The sequence below is a fragment of the Bicyclus anynana genome, chromosome 7, assembly GCF_947172395.1.
Source record: "Bicyclus anynana chromosome 7, ilBicAnyn1.1, whole genome shotgun sequence".
NCBI lineage: Eukaryota > Metazoa > Arthropoda > Insecta > Lepidoptera > Nymphalidae > Bicyclus > Bicyclus anynana.
The window spans coordinates 10,482,312-10,494,358 of record NC_069089.1 but is presented as its reverse complement, the minus strand read 5'-3'; positions in this window follow the sequence as shown (position 1 = coordinate 10,494,358).

The window sequence follows — 12,047 nt, the reverse complement described above, 5'->3', positions numbered from 1 at the left end:
CCAGTGGCGTATTAATTAAATCCGTTTCTGAAGGAACCACGGGAAATAACTGTCTGAAAATCCTATAACTACATGATTTAAAGGGCTTGCGTTAAATCAAAATTGGTTAAGAATTATGAGGTAACAAACATTACAAAAATGAACCTCCTCCTTTTTTTGAAGTCGGTTAAAAAATACTGCATATTTAAAAAAAAGTCTTGTAAAAACGAATGTACGCGTACCTACATTTTAAAAGTTCTGGCGTCTTCTTATTATGCAGTGTGATTATGTAAATGTATTCTTGCATACGTGCTTTTATTTGTATTCACAATATAAATGCAGAAATGTAATTCGGACCCACGAAATGAAAAAACCAAGTTATCATACTTACCCAAACATTTTACACTATTATATACAAATATGTTATCAGCATCATTCATCATCATCATCATCATCATCATATCAGCCGATGGACGTCCACTGCAGGACATAGGCCTTTTGTAGGGACTTCCAAACATCACGATACTGAGCCAACTGCATCCAGCGAATCCCTGCGACTCGCTTGATGACGGCATCAGCATCATTATCAATTCATATTTCACTGCTGAGCTCGAGTCTCCTCTCAGAATGAAAAGGGGTTAGGCCAATAGTCCACCACGCAGACCAATGAGGATTAGCAGACTTCACACACGCAGAGAATTGAGAAAATTCTCTAGTATGTAGGTTTCCTCACGATGTTTTTGCTTCACTGTTTGAGACACGTGATATTTAATTTCTTAAAATGCAGGCAACTGAAAAGTTGGAGGTGCATGCCTCGGACCGGATTCGAACCCACATCCTCTGGAATCGGAGGTCATATCCACTGGGCTATCACGGCTTTTAGTCGGTTCAAGCCTTATGTATCTACATTGAAAACCAAATATTCCACCACCAAGCGTAGTCGGTATAAAATCCTTTCTCTATGGATCGCGAAGCCTGGCTTCATATTGGGCTGTTAAATTAGATTGATATTTTGTAGTATTCACGTCTGTAATACTTAAATTAAATTTGAATTAATTAATTTTCTATCAAGTTACGTCAAATATCTCCACTTGCATCCGAATAACTTGAATGTGTTCGTGAGATAACCTTCGTGAGACACCAATAATAATAATATAATAATAATAATATTTATTGATTCACTAGTACACATAAAAATAATTTACATAAGTCTGTGATCTCCACACTAGGATTCCCTGTATTGTGGTAATCACTTTCTTCCACAGTAGTGAAACAAGAATATAACAGTTTATGAAGTGTGTGACAAACAAGTTAAGTTAGGTGGTAAGTTCTTAATGCTAAGTTTATATAATTCAAAATAATTACAATATATATTATGTGAATATGCGTGTGTGGTGTTGGGTGTGTATGTGTGTGTTGTGTGTTTGTGGTGTGTGTGGGGGAATGTGTGAGTGTGTGTATGTCAATAAATTAATCCATGCGTTAATCACATAGTTTAATTTAATTTCAGCAATTTTTCGGTTTCTTCATAATTAATTTCCTCAAACCATTTATTTAATAGTTGTTTGCATTTATACCTCGACACGTGTGTGATTTTAAGTGCTCTGTTGACTTTAGTGTATATGAATGGTCCGGAGAAGGCGAAAGATTTACGTGCAAACTGGGTGCGTAACACAGGACATATCCACCTTTGAAGACGAAAGCGCTTGTTTACTGTCAAAGCTGCCGTTTTGTGAAACCTCAAAACGACACTTTTGATGTAAAGTTGTCTAACACGCAGATAACCAAGTTCGCGGTACAGAGTATCAGTTGGATATTGGAATGGCTTTTTGTAGGCAGCTTTCAAAACTGCTCGCTGGGCTCGCTCTAATTTCATGAAGTAGCTTTTGCAGGCTCCCCCCCAGGCGGGCAGGCAATAGCTTAAAATAGACTGGCAAAATGACTCATACAAAAGCCCAATAACCTCTTCGTTGGCCACATTACGAAGTTTTTTAAATATGAATATGAGCTTTCTTAATCTACCACTTAATGCGTATATATGTTTATCCCATCTCAACCCTTCATCTAGTATAACTCCTAGATATTTTATGTCTCTGACATGTTCCAGTGTAGGACATTGACAGGTTTTATCAGGATTATATTTGCATGAGTGTAGTTTAATATGTAGTTGTTCTTTTGGATCCGTTCGAGTTGACATTCTGAAAGCAATGAATTTGGTTTTGTTACCATTAAGCGTAAGAAGATGGTCTCCAAGCCATGAAGAAACATCCTGTAAGCCTTGTTGACATAGATGTCTTACTGAATCCCAACTATCACCGTGGAATATTATTGCAGTGTCGTCCGCAAAGCTGAACAATCGTGCTTGATTAAGGCTAAGTGCACAGAGGTCGTTTATGTAGGTCAAAAATAAGGTAGGGCCAAGCACACTACCTTGAGGAACTCCGAAGTGAATTTCTGTTTGATCACTAGATAACTCATCAATAGTAACTTTTTGTTTGCGGTCAGTTAAATAAGATTGAAACCATTGTAGCGTTACACCGCGTATTCCGAGGGCCTCTAATTTAGCAATCAGTATTTTCCGAGATATGGTATCAAACGCTTTAGCTAGATCGAGAAATAAGCCTATACATTTGTTTCCGCCATCCAGTTTCTTAGTTACGTAGTCTGTAAGTTCTGTGACGGCATCCTCTGTCGATCTATTAGCCCTAAATCCATATTGATTGGTTGAAAGAAGACCATTCAGTTCTAAATAGCTTAAAAGTCTTTTATTAACGATTTTTTCAACAATTTTGGATACGCTTGAGAGAAGAGAGATGGGTCTATAATTAGATAAATCACCAGGGTCACCGTTTTTTAATATGGGACATACGTTAGCTATCTTAAACTTTTTTGGAACAATCCCACTAGATAAGCTGAGATTACATAAGAAGGCGATGGGACTAGCTAGTTGGAGTTTACATTTTTTCAAAAGCACGTTTGATATATTGTCTAAGCCAGATGCTGACTTGTTTTTTAAATTACTAATTATTTTTAAAATTTCGATTTCATCGGTCGGAGTGAAGAAGAAAGAATGCTGGCTTTTATTTGTGATAATCATGTGTGTCAAGCAGTTATTTGACAGTTCAGATTCAGTTTTCCCGGAATCGCTTAAGATTTTATTAGCAAGTTTTTCACCTATACTCGAAAAATATTTATTGGCTTCATCGAGTACACATTTTGGTTGTGAGCTATTTAGAATTAATTGTTGATTACTTTTCTTATTATTTAAGTTACAAATATCTTTAAGTACATCCCAAGTCCGTTTACGGTCACCTTTACTATTTAATAATTTATTCCTTTCGTGTGTATCTTTGAGGTATCTGACTTTGTAGGTAATATTACCAATATTACCTACAAAGTCAGATTGAACTTTGGAGGTAATGTGGGTGCACGGGTCGCGTCTCATAACATCTCACTGCACGAAATTAGTGCTGTTGTACTTGTTTCTTCGAGCACAAATTTTCATTTCCATTTCGTGATGCGAATATAAATGTAGATGAGATACCAACTGTAGCTAACCGGTAACCGCTATACATATATTTACGTGACTGTGATTGCTTGCAACTTTGATACAAAATATCCAATTGATCTATTCTTATTACATTCTCTCATTTATTTATAACTAGCGGACGCCCGCGACTTCGTCCGGGAGCGTATGCACGTCACGCTGCCAGTCGCGTTAGCGATTTTGTGCAATAACGTTTTGTGTTGTAATTATTGTTTGTCATAAATTGTTTAGTGTGGGCATGGAGAACATGTCGGGCAGGGAAGGTGAGTGTTTATGAATTCTAAAGGGATCCCTTAAACCTACACCCAAGGTATCAAGTCCTGTTTCCTCTGTCACAAAACAATGGTATAATCATTATCGCTGCTACCCGTCACTTTACAATCGCCCATTCGATCACGACCTGTGAGAAACGCAATCTCTTAACCGATTTTAAGAGTGTTTATTTTAAAACAGGGGTTAATAATTTATCAGGAGAAACTACTAGTAAACTAGTATAAAAGTCTGTTTGTTAAAATTCAAAAGGTTTTCGTGGATAAAATCGCGGGCACCTGCTAGTCATAAATAATTATAATCGCAAAATAACGATGCCTTGAATTTTCATCGTAAGCAGTCTGTTCAAATAGATAACGTGATTAACCTTTAACATTAATTACCGGCCGCCATAGCACGACAATTCTGAATAAATAATTGGATCATTAAGCTTTTTGTACACGGCCCCTTTGTTTAGCTCAAACGCCTATTTTCTTTCACCTTTGGATTACGGAGTTAGGCCATTTATAAAACAGCGTATCATTTGTTGCCTCAATCTATTTGTATTGTCTTTTAATGAGCATGAAATTGATATCTTTGGTAATTCACTGTAAATTCACGGAAATCGATGAAAATGTCCTACTGGGACAGTATGACAAACTTTCTAGTAAAACAAGTACGTATAAATGGAGTCGTTCATTGGTAGAGCTTTTAAAAAGATTTTTGCTATTTCAATATTTTTAATTATGTTTATAGAAAAGCCTATGTTTATAGAATTGCAATGCCAAAAATAATCTCCGAATCATTTCACCGCGGATAGTTGCCTCGATTGGTGACAGAAGGGCTGTCTCATTTTTTGCACTCCAGCTCGGAAAGGCAGCCAGTGTTCTTGCCACCATTCTACGTGGGCATGATAAGTAGTGTTATTAGGATAAGTTAGCTTAAGCTCTTTATAGTAATCTTACTTTATAGAAAGTATACTTGTAGAAGAATTATGTTATTTTATTCATTTATATATTTATTATTCTACAAAATACATATTTTTAATTAAGCCTAACAATTATGCAACATAAACCACAGTTGATTTTACTGTGCAATTTATTGTTTCCTTCGATTCATTAGTCAACTATTTCTATGACATTGTACAAATGTTTTATGTTCGGATGTAGTTAAATAATTTCGTATTGTACTTAAGTATGTTTGTATTATCTCGTTATTTTCATTTATATTTATAGTACATTTAAGTCATTATGTTATTCATTGTGACGTTCTATCATTCATTGTAATTTTCAATCAATTGTTTCCATGTCATATCAAAAATATTTATTAAAACGTTTATTTAAACTACCCACATTAAATGCTAAGTGTTTCATAATAAAACTCGAGTCTCGTTTACGACTATGAGTGATAATTAATTTTTACTGGAACAAACCCGTTATTTTCTTCCAATGCTCTTACTAATGGATCCATTTTGAAATTAGAGAGCAGAACTCTGCTGTGAACTGGAGAGAATTCCTATTCGCACCGTCATTAATTTAAGTGCGGTTTTAGAGCCAAATTGTTTTAGTCCCATTCGAGAGTTTCTGCTTTAGAATTTTTTGTTGATTCATTATGAGCATCAACGAAACAAAGAAATGAAAAATTTTTACCCCTGGGCAAAAGAAAAAAATACCTTCGGCGAACAAAATGTTTTTAATAGCATCATTTTTCTTTAGGGTATCTTTTTGGGTTAAAAATTAGAATAATTTTGGTACTGATAAGAAGTTTTTTATATTTCTTTTAGTTGACTTGATGAGCATTATAATAACTAGAAATATAAGTTTCATACTTGTGTTCCAAAGTCATGTCAACAAGGAGATTTTTCTGGTGACGTTTATCGCGTTCACACTTTAAGAGCAATTTGTTTTATAATGTACGTTAGCTTTACATCCGAGTGTAATAAAATATTTTTCTTTACTAAGGAGATAATATTTTAAATATATGGGGGTAAAATCTTCTAGGTATTAAGCTACTAAAACTAATTGAAATTAACGTTTTGAAAAATCCCCGACAATCATTATTTTAGCTAGAATAACGACTTACGAAAATCTATAATTCTTTCTTCTTAATAAAAAAACCATAAGATAAGGATAGGTAGCGTTCGCTTGACCGTGAAAAAATTTTAATCTGTGGGAAAATAGGGTAGTCAGCCTTAGACTATATTGTCAAAAACCATACTTAAAAATTGAAAATATAATAAATTTTTTTTAAGTTTAGAAGCTACGAGGTCACAGTCATACATACATAGACACAGACAGATGCGTCAAACTCATAATTATAATTATCTTTATTTACAATAAGGTCAAAAAAAGAGTACGAATTTATTTCTCTGTTTACACAGTTTTCTTTGAAATAAAGAATAATATATTGGTAATAGAATAGCTATAGATAAATACGTGAATGTAAGCAATGGAGCCTTGATAGCCCAGTGGATATGACCTCTGCCTCCGATTCCGGAGGGTGTGGGTTCGAATCCGGTCCGGGGCATGCACCTCCAACTTTTCAGTTGTGTGCATTTTAAGAAATTAAATATCACGTGTCTCAATCGGTGAAGGAAAACATCGTGAGGAAACCTGCATACCAGAGAATTTTCTTAATTCTCTGCGTGTGTGTAGTCTGCCAATCCGCATTGGGCCAGCGTGGTGGACTATTGGCCTAACCCCTCTCATTCTTAGAGGATACTCGAGCTCAGCAGTGAGCCAAATATGGGTTGATGATGAAGCAATTGTACTACATGGGTATTTTTTAGCATAAAGTGGAATAATAACGAAGGCAGATAGGAGGATAAGCATACGCCACATAAGCACATCTTGTGTTTAATGACTATCCATTGTGTTGAAGAGTCTAATGCGTCTAGATGCCAGACGAATGTTTGCAATTATTTGCCTTTTATACCATTACGAATGTTGGGAAACTTTACATTCTTATCTATTAACGAGGTTTGATTTTATGGTAATGATAAATACCCATTATTTATTATCTGACTTTCATCTCTTCTGGGCAAAATACTGTTGATCATGACATAACATATAATTTACGTAGAAGAAATCTGTCAATATGATTTATATGTTTTTAAGAACTACTATTTCATCCTGTATGTTTAGTGGGAGTTTTCAATATTTTCATACTGTTACTATCGCGTCGACGTAAACGCGATATGCAGTATATAATGCAGTAGTGCCACTAGATGGCGTTGTTTCAATTCCTTAAAAATTCGCGTTTACGTCAACGCGATAGTAACAGTATCAAACTGCCACTAGGCCCTCTGATTGCCGAGAGATTGATAAAGACTATATTTAAAAAAAGAAAATGTTGTGACATAATGTAAATCAAGCTGTAGTTGGACTTATGTTTTAAAAATAAATAATGAATAGAAATAGGCATTATTTTATGTATATCATGGTTTAAATACCATTTTTTTATTACCCATGTTGTCCCATCGGGCGCTTTTACACAGATAAGATTCTACTAAAAGCCTGATATCTCTTGTTTCTGTTTTAAATACCATTTAAATAAATAAAACGAATTCAAGTGTTTTTCTATTTCATTCATAATTTCTGTGCTACTAAGATAGTGTTACCTAATTTGTTCTGAAGTTTTCGCAATTCCATATAAAAAGAAAATTATTTCTGACGACTCTTACGAAATTTGGCCAATTGCCACCAAAGTTTGCGAAATATTATTGTTGTTTTTGTTCGCAGCTTTATATAAGAGTTTTAGGTTCTGGTGACGTTGGTCGTTAGGGGTAACCGCGGAAAGATGAAAAGCTTTTACACTAGAGAACTGTTTTCTATTTATTATGTTAAATAAGCTTGCGCTTGGTATACAATCATGCCTGATGGAAATAAATTTCAAAATTAGAGTCCTGTTGCCTGTTTACTCTTGCCTTGAAGGTGAAATTATATAACTTTCAGGATATAAAGACGTTGACGGATGGACATTCCCACACTGTTGCAGTTGCAGGTTAGTAGCGTAAACTGTAATGATGATTTTACAATTCAACGTTGTGAATCTTGAAGTTATCTTAACCTCTAATACTAAAGACAGACAAAGATAGAGACAATTTGAAACTCAAACAGACGAGTTTTAAAAACATTATTAAAGAATAGGTACAGATTTGAAACGCCTAAGCAAATCAGTATTGAATTTTGTACGACAACACCACAATATGCTTTCTAGCTATGTCTTTCGATTGTCTTTCTACAAACGCTAACGCTTCTATAATTAAAAACTTATGGAAATTACAATAATTATCAATAGGTTACGTGATCAAATTATCAATGTGATATGTCATTTACATACATGTTTTAATTTTCGAAACTTTATTAAAAGAAAATCGATATGTCACATAGCTAGAGGGTCTGATCTTCATTTCTATGAATATTTCTGTTTTAATTCAGGCTACCGAATGTTACGAGGGCCTACTAGTTCCATCTAACAAACTATAAATATACTAAACTATCTATATGTTATTATAAATATTGTCTGTTATTTGCTAATAATAATTCTTCAATGTCATGATTACAGTTTTTCGTTTATAAGATACTGATTTGACTAAACCTAAAGATTCTATCTTTAGCTTTATTATTTATTATTTAAACTCAGATTAAACTATTAAAATTTTATTATTAATTTAAATATTATAATGATATTAATTTCATAATGTCATACTAAGCCGTAAAACTGTATAATTAAAAAGTAGTTGTAAGATAGAGAAACCATTTTGAATTGTAAAACTGTTTCGAGTTATGGTCAGCCAGTCGAGCGCGATCTTTGTTGGTGATAATACACTTTATTGGAACTATACGAAGATTTTCATTGCTGAATACACATTCCTGACGTCACGCTGCCCGTCTCAGTAATACGAATACCTACGAGTTTCTATTACAAGGGTTATACTCGTAGATAGGTGGATACAGTAATTGAGTACGTCTGGTTCTAAAACTATCCGGCAAACTTGAAAAATCAATAAAAGTATATCAGCATACTTGTACATGTACGTTTGACACTGCGCTATGCAACTTCGAAAGTTTTGAGTACGAACTTCGAATATATTTTAACTAGGTACCTTCTTCTACCAAACTTTTGAATATACAATTAAAGTACCTGAGGGTGTTCCCCTAGCTTTCGTAATGCATATATTAAGACAATTGTGACTTAAAATTTTGTTATATCAGTTTTAAGTAAGTGATTACAGTTATAATAATAACAAAATAAGGGCAAATATCCTTAGATTTTGGACATAGGCCTCTTGCATGGACCTCCAAACACAATGGTCTCGAGCCGCCAGTATCCAGCGGCTCCCTGCAACCTGCTTGATATCCTCGGTCCACCTAGTGGAGGGTCGACCAACACTGCGCTTTCCAGTGCGGGGTCGCCATTCCAGCACCTTGGGACCCTAACGTCCATCGGCTCTTCGAACTATGTAGCCTGCCCATTGCCACTTCAGCTTCGCGACTCGCTGAGCTATGTCAGTGACTTTGGTTCGTCTGCGGATCTCCTCATTCCTGATTTGATCACGCAGAGAAACTCCAAGCATAGCTCGCTGTGAGTGAGTGACTTTGAGTCTTCTAATATGGTCCATATCCAGCGACAAAGGTTTTAGTTATTATATTACTAAGGTTTGTATTATAATAATGAGCTCTAGCGGGAGGAAACTATGTTATTACTAATAGTTATTACTGGGGCGTTGCATAAATATATTTCTCAACTTAGATTTTTATTTTGAGAATGTATTAAAATTATTTTGGAACTTGTAACTGGTACTACTATTATAATGTATTCTGTGCTTGAAATAAAAAAAAAATAATACAGATTTCCTTAAAGTTTAACATGGATCTCTTGTGACTAATGACTTTATTTTTATAAATTCACTAGCTGACGCCGCGCAGTTTCACTCGCGTGGTTCCTGTTCCCGTTGGAATATGGGGATAATATATAGCCTATAGCCTTCCTCGATAAATGGGCTGTCTAACACTAAAAGAATTTTTCAAATCGGACCAGTAGTTCCTGACATTAGCGCGTTCAATCAATCAAACAAACAAACAAACAAACAAACTCTTCAGCTTTATAATATTAGTATAGACTAGGGACGCCCGCGACTTCGTCCGAGTTAGTTTTTCACAAACCCGCGGGAACCTTGGATATTCCCGGGTTGTGCCTATATGTTGATCCACATCAAATCTATTTCCATTCCAAATTTCGTCCAAATCGCTTCAGTAGCCGCAGCGTAAAGGTGGTCGTACACACTTACACACACATAACAAACATACACGCTTACACACACAAACTTTCACCATTATAATATTAGTGTGATTATAAACTTAATTAAGATTAAGTTGATAATAGGTAAAAATCTAAAATAATTTGTTTTACTAAGTATTAAGTGGTTTAAAGTCTAATTTAGCATCATTAGCTACGGGAATCTTTTCTTATCTCGTAAGGTTATATATTTTTAGTGTTTAATATACGTATGATGTAGTTTCGACAGAACCGTTCGACATACAGCTTACCAATTATAATGCCTACTATAGCACTGCCTACACAATGGGTGAATGGAAATAAATTATAATGTAGGTCATAAATTTCAAAGCTCTTTCTATATAGAATTATAGCTCATGATTAATTTATTTCCTAGTTATAAATATATTTCCTAATTAGGATTCTGGAAACATCGCATGGAAAGCTTTGTAGATATTTATTCATATACTTGTCCTTTGTGAATAAAATGATTAATTGGGGTGTATTATTTAGAATTCTTGTCGCGCGAGGTCCTTACATAAATTATTTAGTCTCTGTATTGTAGATAATACCCTAGACACCCTCTTTTATTTATATTAGAGTTTTAATCTGTTATATTGCCCAATTTAAATTACTTATTAAGATACTTTATTTTGGCGCAATGTAAAATGTTTTGCCAAATATTTCACACATGAAAGAAAAAAGTATGGTCTGCTTTACGATCATTTAAAAATATTGTATAGAGTGTTTTGTTGCTTGATTCAAAAACCAGCGGTTATTATAATAGTTTATCATACTCATTATCAGTCTCTATTACTGGCTTCGTGGTGTCGTGGTAGCCCGGGTTCGAGTCCGGTCCGAGCATGCACCTCCAACTTGTCAGTTGTGTGCTTTTTAAGAAATTATATATCACGTGTCTCAAACGGTGAAGACAAAACATCGTGAGGAAACCTGCATACCTGAGAATTATCTTAATTCTCTGCGTGTGTGAAGTCTGCCAATCCGCATTGGGCCAGCGTGGTGGACTATTGGCCTAACCCCTCTCATTCTGAGGAGAGGAGACTCGAGCTCATAGTAGATAATGATGATTAGTGGTTTATTGCAGGTTAGGCCTGCCTTCTTGAGACACAGTGGTGAGCTCTTCATAGATGAATGAATGTATTGCTTATCCAGAGGACTCAATTGTAACCAGTATGGAACAAGAAATTTTCCACTTAAAGTGCATATTAATTGATTATGAAACACGGCTAAAACTCACGTGATATAAGGTCGGAGTATGCCCGACTAGTTTTGAACCCATACGGGGTCCTTAGTCATGAGCTGGTTCTTGTAACGCGGCACGATCCAAACTGATTTTATCAGTTTTAATATGAATAACACTCACGATAGTATAAATTCTGAAATTATAGTGCTAAAACCCTAGTTAAAAGCCTTGTGCAAGCCACTGCTGAGACAATACATAGCCGTACTTAGTGTGATAATGTAAACACCATAACGGCCATTGCGTGATGTTACTTAATAACTAGCAGACGCTCCACGGTTTTGCACGCTTAGTTACCATACCTGTGGGAGCACGGGGACAAAATAGCATATGACACTCACAATATGCGTGGCTTTCTATTAGTATAATAATTTTCAAAATCGGTTCTGTAGATCGGTCAACATAAGGCCACCAGGACTGATAGCTTATAGTACGTTCAAAACAATTCTGGGGTGTAATACCACTAACTTCCCAACTCCAGGGTGTACCATAATGATATATGATGCCTTATGATACCATAGTAAATAATAATTAAATTTTGTTTATCATTTAATTTTCGTTTTAAGTCTTAAAAAAATTCAATTTTAATATTAGATTCTCCTAAACAAAAATACTAAGTTCCCCAAAAGTAATAATGTAAGTCCGCTAAAGCTTTCTTCTTTGCAAAAGTTTTTAACAAGGTTTTATTGCGAGCAAGAACGTTGCTGTGCTTATTTTGTGTTGTGCTCAGTT